The sequence below is a fragment of the Strongylocentrotus purpuratus genome, unplaced genomic scaffold (assembly GCF_000002235.5).
Source record: "Strongylocentrotus purpuratus isolate Spur 01 unplaced genomic scaffold, Spur_5.0 spur5_scaffold_2, whole genome shotgun sequence".
Taxonomy (NCBI): Eukaryota; Metazoa; Echinodermata; class Echinoidea; order Camarodonta; family Strongylocentrotidae; genus Strongylocentrotus; species Strongylocentrotus purpuratus.
The window spans coordinates 20,825,229-20,838,193 of NW_022145605.1; the positions used below are offsets into that span (position 1 = coordinate 20,825,229).

At 40.5% G+C, this 12,965-nt stretch overlaps 1 long non-coding RNA gene across 1 annotated transcript; it reads left to right on the forward strand.

Annotated features, from left to right (window-relative positions):
* The first annotated feature begins 4,154 nt into the window (after window positions 1-4,154).
* LOC115926734 lies at window positions 4,155-5,506 on the forward strand. Its single transcript, XR_004065242.1, has 2 exons — window positions 4,155-4,482; window positions 4,815-5,506. It is a non-coding gene; the product is annotated as an uncharacterized LOC115926734 (long non-coding RNA).
* The last annotated feature ends 7,459 nt before the right edge of the window (window positions 5,507-12,965 follow it).

A 12,965-nucleotide genomic window follows, 5' to 3' on the forward strand; every position in this document is an offset into this window, starting at 1 on the left:
ATGGAACGTCTCAACTCAGTAAGCATGGTTGAGATTTATAAAAGTTGTTTTTACAAAGAATATTCTGGTGAATAGCAATGCTTATTCAAACAAATATTTGCATCAATTTGAATCACAATCATTATTTGTCGCTTAATCCCTTTTAATGACCTTGTTTTCTTTCTCGTTTGCAAGGGGAGAAGAAGCAATGTCACGTTAAAGACATCATAAAGATCAGTGTTTTTATACGTATAATTATGTTATATACACAGGCCCCGCGGAATGTTTATCAAAGTGAGGGGCTAAAGTATTTACGATCAGGTAGAGCGGAGCGTAATTTGGTGTAGTGGTTCAGGGGGCGGAGCCCCTGGAAGCTCAGGCGTTTTAGGCATTTAATGACGGTCATTATCATCATCATTATCACCAACTTCAGGTGGCGCTGTAAAGCGCTGCTGTGGCCTTCACGGGTTTTTTTTTCTCCATGATTCCCTTTCTGATGGTCAAGTCTGTTCCAATCTTTTCCAGGACCCACACATTTGTCTTTTTATCTTTCCATGACACCTGCAACAACCTCCTGTATACCACAACATTTCAAAGGCATCAACTCTCTTTCTGTGATTCTTTGTCATGGCCCAGGACTCACTTCCGTAGGTAGCAATAGAGAAAGAAATTGCTTGAAGCAGACGAACCTTCAGACTCTTCCAGATGTGGAACATATTCTGTACTGTTGATCTTGACATTGCCATCCTTCTTCTTATCTCTGTGGTGCTCTCTCCTTTGTTAGTGATAATTGAACCCAATTACTCAAACCGATTTACTACTTCAATCTTATTTCCAGCTACGGTGAAGTCAGTATTATCATTATTTCTATCGACAATCATTATTTTTGTCTTTTTGGTGTTTAGAAGAAGGTCTTTCTCTTCACTTGCCCGTTCGATTCAATAAATCAATCAGCTCCTCTCTGTTGCTGCAAACGAGAGTGGTGTCATCAGCATTACCTTAGGTTTGTGATCTTTTTACCTCCAAACTTAACTCCCTCCTTGAATCCTTACAGAGCATTTCTCATAATGTCCTCAGAATAAATATTAAAAAGGTTAGGAGACAGTATACAGCCTTGGCGTACTCCCCTGCCAATTCCAAACAACTAAGTATTGCCGTTACTGGTTCTCACTGTTGCTTCTTGGTCACGATAGAGGTTTTTGATCATTTCGATGATGTGACTTGGGAACCCCATCTTTGCCATTGTATTCTACAATTGAGAGTGGCTCACACAGTCAAATGCTTTGCTATAATCTATAAAGCACAAATAGAGGGGATGTTTGTGTTCTCTGCATTTCTGAAATATGTTTCGAATGTTGACAATCTGTTCTCTTTCCCCTCTACCTTCACGGAACCCTGCTTGCTCATCTGAGATCTCGGCTTGCAGTTTGATTTTCATTCTTCTGCTAATCACCTTAAGAAGTATTTTGCTTGCATGACAAATCAAGCTGATCGTTCGGTGATTTGCACATTCTTTCAGATATCCCTTCTTTGGCAATGGTATAAAAACAGCTCTACACCAGTCCTTGGGCCACTCCCAACTATTCCAGATATTGCAACAGAGACGTGACGCCACACCAGGTCAGTACCTTCTTCATCTCTAGCCTTCCACATCTCGGAAGTCAAGTTGTCAAAGCCTGGGGACTTGCCATCCTTCAGTTGTTTCATTGCAAGCTCCACTTCTGATCTTAATGGAGGGGGCTTTATTTCATCACTTTCTTCCCACTGAGTGTCAACTTGTTCCTGTGCCGCAAACAGCTTGGTACAATACTGCACCCATCTTTCCTTAATGTCTTCATTCTCCGTCAGTGTTTTGCCATTTTCATCATTAATTACATCCAGTCTTGGGATTCTTTTCTTTGTGATTTCTTTCACAATTGCAAATGCTGCCTTAGAGTTGTTCTTGTGACGCTCTAGGTCTTCACACTTCGCCTCGATGTATTTCCTTTTTTCCTCCTTCACACTACTTGTAACCGCCTTATTGGCCCGAATTCACAAAGGAGGTTTAGATTTAACCCAGGCTAAATCGCGTCATAATACGTCATAACCCCGAGCTTTAGACCATGGGTCATTATTTTGGTATTCACAAAGGAAGTTTAGATTTAACCCAGGCTAAATCGCGTCATATTACGTCATATTTTTAGCCTGCTCAGAAGGGTGGTTTAAACAGCGGGCTAAATCTAACCCACGGTTTAACCCACGGTTTAACGCGTCATATGACGTCATACCAGCGAGCTTTGGCTTTTTAGCGCAGACGACCGTACAAATTTTGTTGACAAATTTGTGGTGAAACAAAGTGAAGAGACCTTCACAAAGTTGCTGTTTTTTCAACTTTCATAGCTTACATTGTAAGTATTTTTTAGTTATTCACAACATATTTGTACCATATTCTCAGTTCTGCTACAATGGAAGCCCAATTGAACATGATTTATAAGCGTAAAAAGTGCACGAATAATAATCTTCATCGTAAGTTGCACAGCCTTTGCGAACATTGTCGCAGAACCTAACGCAGCTCGGACCCATGCGTGTGTATTTGTGTTGTGTTGTTTATGTAATCCTGCGAGGCAAGGCAATTTCGCAATAACTGCGAATGTGCCAGCTAACAATACGAAATTAATTATAACATCACACAATTGTGTGATTCGGGAAGAAAAATATGTTAATCATGACATTTGAGACATTCCTGGCCTCGGGGGGGGGGGGGGGGGTAGCGACAGTTCCATTTGTATTTTCTGCTCTGCTGATGCTGCTTCTAACGGAGAACGAAAAATGCCGAAATGAAAATTCTTCCACACTGATGGATTTTACTAGTCTAGTCTAGAGTCTAGGCCTACTATATACAGAGGCCTGGTCTAGACCTAGATCTAGACTAGTCTCTAGTACTACTAGGCCTACACTGACACTCAGTACTGACTGAATAAGACCTGAGCTTGAGCTCGAAGTCGGTGGCAGTGAGACACGCAAACACGACGTGGGCCTAGCCTAGGCTAGATGATAGATCTAGGCCTAGATCTATCTAGATCTAACGTTAGTCCTCAGTTTCAAAAAAAATTAGTCAAAGCACGCCAAACCATGGCATGAATTTATTAAAAGTATTTTGTAAATTATTGTAAAAGATGCAGATCTAGATCTAGAGGTCTAGAATCTAGACCTAGATGATAGATCTAGATCTAGATCTAGTCTAGATCTAGATCTAGATACTAGATCTAGACCCTAGATCTATTCTAGATTTAGAAATTGAAATGGAATAAAATATTTTTCAAAATAGACCTAGGGTCTAGACCTAGATCTAGTCTAGGTCTAGTCTAGATCTAGGTCTAGGTACTATTCTAGTACTCTAGACTAGATCTAGTCTAGATCTAGAACTAGTAGACCTAGGCCGTAGGGTCTACCGGTATAGACCTCAGGCTCTAGATCTAGAATCTAGTCTAGACTCTATGTGGTCTAGGCTAGACCTTTCTAAACCTACTTTTCATAAATTCATGCCAAGCCCGCGCCGATGGTTTGTTGTGTTGTGTCTTGAGAAGTTGAGTGTTTGTGTGTCTCACCGTCACCGAGTTCGAGCACAAGTCTGAGCTGAATGAGAGGTACTTTGTCTTTAGGCCCATCTAGATCTAGATCTAGACTAGACTCTAGTACTGACTGTCGAATGTCTCTACACTCAACTCCTACAAATTTATACTAGGTCTACATCATGATCATGTCTAGGCCTAGAGTCTACATCAATACATTGTTGTACTTGAATTTTGAAGCAAGTTTAAAATCTGTGCAAGCAAATAGCCAATAAATCAATGTGTGTTCTTCCTAATCTACATGTAATCTTAGTCAAATTCAACCTTTCACATGGGACATCTAATGCTAATTTACATGTACATGTATCTAATTTCACATTTTATCAAGCATGAGTAGATTTTTAACAAACAAAAAAAATGGAATTGGCCCCTACGTTCTTATGGAGGTTCAGTGACATCATCTTTCCTAATTTAATACCCAATAGTATGAATCAGTAGCACTCATTTCTTTAATGCAATCAAAGTATCGTTAATATTTTTTTTAGAGTTTGCAAAAGCTATTCAAAATCAGATTGTCTACAATACAAAGAATGCAAAACATGTAATATCATAGGATGTATTTGATAAACAATGAATGATATTTTTTCATTTCATGTTCTAATTTTAATTCACTTTTTTCTATTTTGTTGTGACAGAGACAGCATGGCTGAATATATTCACCATCTCCGCCAGCTTGATCGGAACATTGATAGGCAGACCTCAGAGAGGCCTTCGTGACCCATGAACCCTTTTGAAGTGTATGATGATGAGTCATTTCGGACCAGGTACTGGTTTTCCAAAGAGACAGCGCTCTACCTCATCAACTTGGTGGATGAAGAGCTGAGGAGGATGACAGACAGAAACGACCCAATACCTATACAGGTAGTGACAGCACTTTGATTATATGCTGTTGGTGAGTAATTTACCTTATTTAGTATTTAGTAAATTTCTATTTAATCTGGGCTGAGCGAAAAAGTAAAAGGGTAAAATTGCGGTTACCATGTTTTGCGGGAGGTTTTTTCATAAACCGGGAGATTCTACATCAAAGCGGGAGGAAGGGCGTGGTGGCGTGAGACTCCCTCTAAATGCAAGAGGGTTGACAGCCCTGATTTAATAAAAAATCTATTCTACAATTTTAAGGACTTTAAACATTTCTCAGTTTGAGAATTTGATCTGGCCATGTAACTTGTAACAAATTGTACTAGTTGATATTTCACTAAAAGGATTTTTAAAATTTTTATACAGGGTCATTCCAAAAGATGCATGGTAATGAGGCACAACTTTCAGTCTTCTGTATGCAGAGTCATCAAAGACGTGTCAGAAGTGTTTGCAAGAAGAAGGAAACAATTCATGAAGTTCCCAACATCAAGAGAAGAAGTAGAAGCAACACAGCAGCAGTTCTACCAATACTGCAGGTTGCCAGGTTTTCTAGGTGCAATTGTTAGGACTCATGTCTACATCAGGAGTCCTGGTGGAGATCAAGCCCTGTATTTTATTAATAGGAAGAACAGATACTCTATTAATGAAATGAAAATTTTCCCTTTTTTGGAGATGCTCCCCATTTACTTTTAATCCAATTAATTAAATGACCGATATGGAATTGGTTCCCCCCTTTAGTTTCTCTGAACGAAACGTACACCCATGCAGTACTGTGGTCTGAAACAATTAGACCGTATGATTTGAAATCTAATGGTTGATATAGTTCCTCCCAAAAACATTTTTGCAAAAGGTACCAACCACTTTGAAAGGGAAATCGTCGTCATCTTCATCATCATCAACATCATCACTGAAATCGTTATTTGACTGCTTCATCACCGTCACCACCGACAACATTGCTGTCATCATTATCATCACTGACATCATTATCGACTTCAACATTGTCTTCGTCAATAACCTTGAATACTTGTTTTGATTATCCATATTAAATCGTCAATATTCAAATATAAATTTCTCTTGTTTGATGGTGTGGTTTTTCTCGTGAAATCATTAAGTTAGGATGTAAACGTGAACGTAAAAGTGAATGACCTACTTTGTTTATCTTGTTTAATTATTAATATACCATTTGCTGTTATCTATTACTTATAATTACCCAGTACACACCATGAATTAAAATGGATTCAGTATGTTTCGCTAAATCCAAACACCCACAGAGAGAGAGCAAAAGATAAAGAGAGAGATGAAGAAAGAAGGAGAAAGGGTATGTGTGAGAGAGAGAGGTGGAGAAAAAAGAGAAAGAAAAGGGGTACCAGTGGGATTTAAAAAATGGGAGTTCTAACGAAATAAAAAGCTATTGAGAGAGGTGGGGTGGAGAGCTGGTGAAAAAAGAGAGACAACAAACAAAAACAAGGAAGGTGAAAGAGTGAGAAGTAGAGACAAAATTTACAAAAAGGTTCTTTTCTTTTTGTTTAAATCACTATTCCCTTGAGAAATTCAATAAAGCAGAAAAATTAAGAAGAAAAAAAATGAACGCCCCCCTAAGAAAAGAATTAATACAGCAAATAAACAAATTCAGAAAAAATTAATGCCCCCCCCCAAAAAAAAAAACAATTAATGCCCCCTCCCCCCCCTAAGAAAAATTAAAAACAAAATTACCCCCACCCCCAGTAAAGCCCCACCCCCTAAGAAAACAATTAATGCCCCCTCTCCCCTATGCAAAATTAAGAACAAAATTAACCCCCCTCCCCCTTCAAAAAAAAAAACCCATCCCCTAAGAAAACAATTAATGTACCCTCCCCCCCCCCCCCCCCCGAATTAGGCCTAATAATTCTTTATCACATGTCAAGACTGCCTTGTTTTTGCTGTCCTCCTATTTTATATGACCAGTAAGCCCGGTTTTTTTTTCTCAATACATCTATGCATTATTTTTATGCATTAATGCCAGTATTTTCTATCAGATAGTATTTATCGTAACCTTTCAGCCCTTTCTTTCTACATCAACACATTCTGGACTAAACGTCATCGCTTTCGCTGCCTCTACGGAGTCTACACTATATATAACACGAGTCTACTCTTACTTCGGATTGATTAATTGCTAAACTACTTTAAAAGTGTGACCTACGCTCTAAAATCATCATAACAATCAACGAAAATGTGATCATATAGCTTTAAAATGAACACTACATCATAGAAAATTTTCACTCTGGTATAAGGGTCGTTTACAGAAGTTTTTTGTGGACTCTTCCACGAAAACTGTCGATGTTTAGTGTGTTGTGATGACCAGCTGATCATAATTATGTCGGACGATTATAGGCCATAAATTAACAACGATAGTGAGGAATTATTGAGGTAATTTATGCGAAATTCGGTAATATTTTGAGGACATCTGTCAGAGAACTGTTTTAGTATGTGAATAGTGGTTTAAAGTCTTATCTCAACTTAGAATCGGTCGGTTTTCAGTCTCTGCTTGTAGGCGAAGAGTATAGCCCAAATACAACTGAATCTGGACTTAGCAGACGACGGTGAACTAGGTGGAGTAACCAAGTGTACTGAGCGCGCATGCTCAGTTTAATGCTTCAATTATGCGCATGCTCAGTTTATTTTTTTGGTCTCTTAGGCATGCTTAAACCGTGGGTTAAACCGTGGGTTAGATTTAGACCATGGGTTATTTAACCCACGCTTTGTGAATACCGAGCGAGGTTTAAACCGTGGGTTAGATTTAGCCTGGGCTAAATAACCCAGGGTTAGATTTAGCCTGGGTTAAATCTAAACCTCCTTTGTGAATTCGGGCCATTGAGTCTCGTCCATTCTCCTCTATTGCGTTTTGCTTTTGCCCTCTTCATGTCATCAGCAATGTCGAAAGTCTGATTTGAGATCCATGGTTGTTTCCGCTTCCTTTTCTTTGAGATGTGATTCTTTGCTGGATTTTAAACTGTTTCGATCTGTAGTGAAGTTCGCCAATTCTTTTTGACCATGATGTAGTCTATCTGGTTTCTGGCTCTGTCTCCCGGTCTCATCCACGTCCACAGTCTTCTGGGATGATACTCAAACCACGTGTTACCAATGATGAAGCTGTTTGCTACACAAAATTCTTTCAGTCGATCTCCTCTTTCATTTCTGATGCCAAGACCATAATTGCCAATGAACTCAGATTTTCCCCTCGTTTTACCAATAATAATAATAATACATGAGATTTGTATAGCGCCATTATCCATTTTAATTAAATGCTCAAGGCGCTTCAAAATATTAGGGAACACATTATATCATGACAAAGAATCGTGTACATTTACATAAGAAAGAAAATGCAAAAATGAAAGAATGAATGTCTGTCTTCAAAACGCAAAATTAAACAAATGAGATTTAAGGTTGAAGAGTCAGAGTTCTTCAGCTTCTGTGGAAGTGAATTCCACAGGGCTGGTCCGGCATGAGCAAAAGCTCGTTCCCCCAAGATTTCTTTGAAAGCGGTATGTGTAGAAGACTAGAGTTGGAAGATCTGAGGGTACGTGTGGGTTGGTAGAGGTGAACTAAAGACTGGTTGTATTCAGGAGCTGTTCTGTTCATGATTTGATGAACTAAAAGAAGGATTTTGAAAATTATACGTTCTTTTACAGGCAACCAATGGAGATTTTGTAAGATAGGTGTAATGTGACTATGTTTGCTTGACAGAGAAATCATGCGTGCAGCTGCGTTTTGTAGTTTTTGGCAATCTTGGTATTCCAGTCACCCAATATCATGAGGAAATCTTTCTTAGGAATGCTGTCTACGACATCTTGTACCATCTCATAGAAATCAGTGATTTCTTCCTCCGGTGCATCTGCTGTTGGTGCATATACCTGAATTATGGAGATATCATAGGATGCCCTTGCAATCTCACAGTCATAATCCTCTCGTTGATCGGGTTGTACCCAAGACACATTTAGCTGTAGCCTTCTCTATGATGAATCCCACACCCCTTCGCTTCCTTCCACTTTCTTTCCCTGAAAAGATGATTGTATTTCCTTCGTCTGATGTAAATCTGCCTTGTCCAAGCCACCATGATTCAGATATTCCCAAAACTTTAATATCATTTATAGCCATCTCCTTCTCCACCATTTCCACCTTCCCATCTGACATACCACGCACGTTCCACGTGGCTACATTGATTGCTTACTTTGGAGGGGTGCTGTTCCTTTTCATCATGGGACCTTCAAGAAAAGAACTTCCTACAAGAGGCTTTGATCCTGATCCGTCATCACCTGCAAGCGTACTACGATCAGTACCTCTCTATTCCGCACTAGCTCTTGACGTATCTTCTGGCCTGCGGGTTCCACCTTCCGATAACCACTTGATGTGTTGATTTTGTACTCTCATGATGACAAACGTAACCAATTAATAATGATGGGCGGCCAGATCCTTCCATCGCAGTACAGAAGCCAGAAGCATTGATGCCGACCTGACCTCTGCTCCCCCGTAGCCACCGTTGTCCAAGATTTGGATCCTCCGCCAACTACAGGTTCTGCATCGCTGCTGCCCGGTGCAGGACAGGGTTTATTTGAAGGCGACCCAGCCCGCCTTGTCATGTTCTCGTTATAGGGTTATGAGAGTTTTTCTAAAGCTAACAGCGTCGCCTATTAGCTCCTCTCCTCTGGTAAGAACAGCGGGATCAGACTAGCACCCCGCTGGAACCCAGCCAGTATTTCTACGGTCTCGGTAATGATGGTCAGAGAAGCACATTTGATGCCGCATTTGTGTCACTGGCAGGTAATCTTGAGAAAATATTTATCGGCGAATCAGCCAGCCGACGAACGGCGAATGAGCGGGGTGTGGGGGGGGGGGGGGGGGGGGGGGTTCAGGGGGCAGTTTTTACCGGTTTGGTACGCTAGAGGGGGGGGGGTGGGGGGCCGGGCCGGTAGAATCGGCCCGTGGATCCGCGCCTGAAATTCTGTCCCACATTTTTGGGAACAGAGTTTAAAAATGAAATTAAACAGATCTTTCACTTGGTAGCCTGACAGGGATTCTTTTCATTTTACCAATAACCGAGGGGCACATAAGATCTCATAACTGTGAAAAACACGTATTCTTTAAATGGTGAGGGTGACTGACAAACATTTCCCCTAATTTTGTCGTAAAATCATCAAATAAGTCGAAAAATCAACAAACAACGACAACCCCCACCAATAAAAGGGTACCAAGACTAACATTCCCATATAAACTTAGCGAAATGATGTGAGCTATGATGACATGGTCGAACACAACAGTATCTTGATATTATTTTGCAATTTCAACCGCCCACATTCCATTCTCAGAATAAACTATCGAATATCAATACACATAAAGCATAGATGAGGGAAATAAAATATTGTGACCTGATGTTTCCTATTTGAAAATATATGTCTTGGATGAATGTTCTTTAATGTTCACGTAAAGCTATGGTCACAACCCCAAAAAGTAGCCTGCTTGGCGGCCGGGCGGCGAGTTTTTGGCCAATTTCGCTCGGGCTCCAGGCGGCGCGCCCGGGCACTGCTTGTTTTTAGGGCATCGCTCGATCGCCGCTGAAGTTTTAGCGCGGAGTAAATAATTTTTGGCGGCGTCTGCTCACTTTTCACTCGCCGCCCAAAGTACGCTAGGTGGCTGGGCGGTCGTCACCCGGGCACCAACCTAATCGAGCGTTCGCCGTCGAGCGATTTAGGTCAAAAATCGAAGCCGCTAGGTCAAAGGCGAGTTCGACATTGGTCGGCAGCCTTTGATCTAGCGGCTTCGATTTTTGACCTAAATCACTCAACGGTGACCGCTCGACAAGGTCGGTTTCCAGGCGGCGACCGCACGGGCACCGTGTGTATTTTGTTGCCCCGCCGATTACCGGCCGACCGGTCGCCGGGCAATAAGGGGTTTTCGTGAATTTGGTAAATCTCCGAGTTACCATGGAAACAATGTTTAAATCGCTGTTTTGAGCAAGATATTTTTAAAATTTGGGGGAGAAAAACCTGCTCTTTTATATGACACATAATGACACCTAACTTATTGAGTATCACCTTCAATATCTGTAAACTCCCTTATTTCACTGCCGGGACGCCGCCCGGAGAAACTTCCCGATTTAGCCCTGTTGTGACCCAGATTGCTCCGGTTGTCTCATTTTCGCTCGCTGGACCATTGCCAGCACAAACGTAGCTACTTCGCCGTCACTTCTAAACTAGCATGTTCCACTATGTTGCAGGGTGTATATGCCATTGGGTATGATGTGTGAACCGGGTGTGCGTAAATGGTGTGTTGGGGAGAGGGAAGTGAGAGTGTTCATGTGTGTGGTAATTGCATGTGTGTCAACAATTCAAGACTAATACATGACAGATGGCTAATCATAAATCTACAATGACGAGTAACCTGTGTACATCACAGTCCACAGATAAATTTGCCTTGAACGTATATAGCAGACGGCAATCGGCGGATCAGACGACACTTGATAGTGATTTTGTATGTGAGATTACTTTGCTAAATACAAAAATCTATTCCATATTTTAAACTATCATGGATATCTGATAATTAAACAGTAAGTAAAATAAACCTACCAAACTACACAATACAATTAAATACTTGACTGAAAGTAGGGGAGTTTGATGTGGTGCACAATTGCACCCCTCTGTAAATAATCGAATAGTCCATGGCGTTCATGAATATTCATGTATTTGCTTACCTCGGCAAAATGCTTGCCTATACTAAATGGAAAAATTACGGTGGGGGGTTGGCTGAAATGGACATAATGAACAAATCAGAACTGATCTATGATAATTCATGCTTGTTATCCTTCGTGTGCTTGACCTATAACCTTACACTCGCGTGGCAAATTGAGTCAAAATTTCGACTTGTTGCACATGTGTTATATATGCAATGGCGAGCTTGATCAATCTCAAGCTTTTGATCAAATTACGGTGGGTGAACTTTCAAAAATCAATGGGACATGAGGGTTCCAATGAAAGAGCTAGTGATAACGTACGTCGGGGGTGGATGTGCTTTTCGTTTAAACAGAAAAACAAAAACAAAAGAATTTTTAACGATTTTTTGGGGGTTAAATTCCATAGGCTAACATGTTAGGCTGCTGGACTCTGCCGATAGGGGGCGTTGTCAAATGAGACTAAACAGAGCTATATGTAAAATCGACCGGCGACCGACGGGAGATTGACAGGGCACAGCCCAGTCATCGCGGGGGCTGTACAGCTTTCTTGACTTCTCAAAAAAACGTTGGGTGATGCCTAAATTTCAGCGGCGACCGAACAGGCTACAAATCTGTCGGTCGGCGCTCTTAGTTGCGACCATAGCTTTAGGCAACAAATGGTAAAAGACAAACCGATAAGTAAAAGGCATGCTACCGATAGAGGGAGGAACACGTCATAATAGGCTCGTTTTCTGAAGGTTCGTTTATTAGGCCGACATCCTACGAGACCAGCACTGAGGGTCTAAAGTGCTGTTGGTCTAGCGAACACTCTAGAGAGCCCACGAGGCCGTTAATGTTGGTCTCACGGGCTTGTAGCCCGGTCTGTAACTCTAGAGACACTCGTGTTTCCAATGGTTCATCATTCCGAAGATTAGTATTTAAATGCCAAAATATGATTTTATCATACCAGATGTTTCATACTTTTGAAGAAGACATAGTTGAGTCGTTCCAAAGGTTCGTTTAACCGACGGTTCATAATTCCGAGAGTTTCATAGTGTTTAGTTTCCATGGACATATCCATCTCTGAATAGAGCTCGAGACATTATAGGATAAATGGAGAGAGAAAGAGAGGGAAATAGAGAGAGAGTAAGTGAAGAAGAGACAGACTGAAAGAGGGAGAAAATAAAGATGTATAAGAGATAGAGAGAGAGAGAAAGAGAGATTTCAGATGAATAGATGTTGTCCGATTTCTCACTGACCGACCAATGCCAAACACACAGTTCTAAAATTAGGATGATATAGTAACCTGTTGTTGTTGTTTGTCTTTTTTTCTTGGTTTTGTTTATCTATAATCTCGGTTTCTACTCATACTATATTTATCATCATATTGTATAATGATATATTTGAAATACAAGTGTTTCATTTTGATTTGTATTATATATGAGATGTTTTAACCAGATTAAAACAAACACAAATTTTGTTGTTGTTGAAATTTCGTAATCTGAATTTGATTTCGAAGGCGGTACAAAAGGGTAGGACAACTGGGATTGCCATTGAATCTATATAATTCTTGAAATTCATTGCGAGATTGTTATGCCTAGATAATAAAAGGGTTCCTGACTGCTTTATTTGAGGCTGCGTTTGATTTTGTCGGTATATTGATCAATTTGTATAATGAAAAGAGGCCAGTGAGCTCTGTAAAATTAACCATCTACATGTAGATCAATCCCAAGTTGTAACTCTGTAGAAAAATAAACAGGTAATCAAGATTTAAAGATGTCGCCTTCGTATTTATTGGAGCATGACCCCGCATAGATGGAGAGACATGACATGAA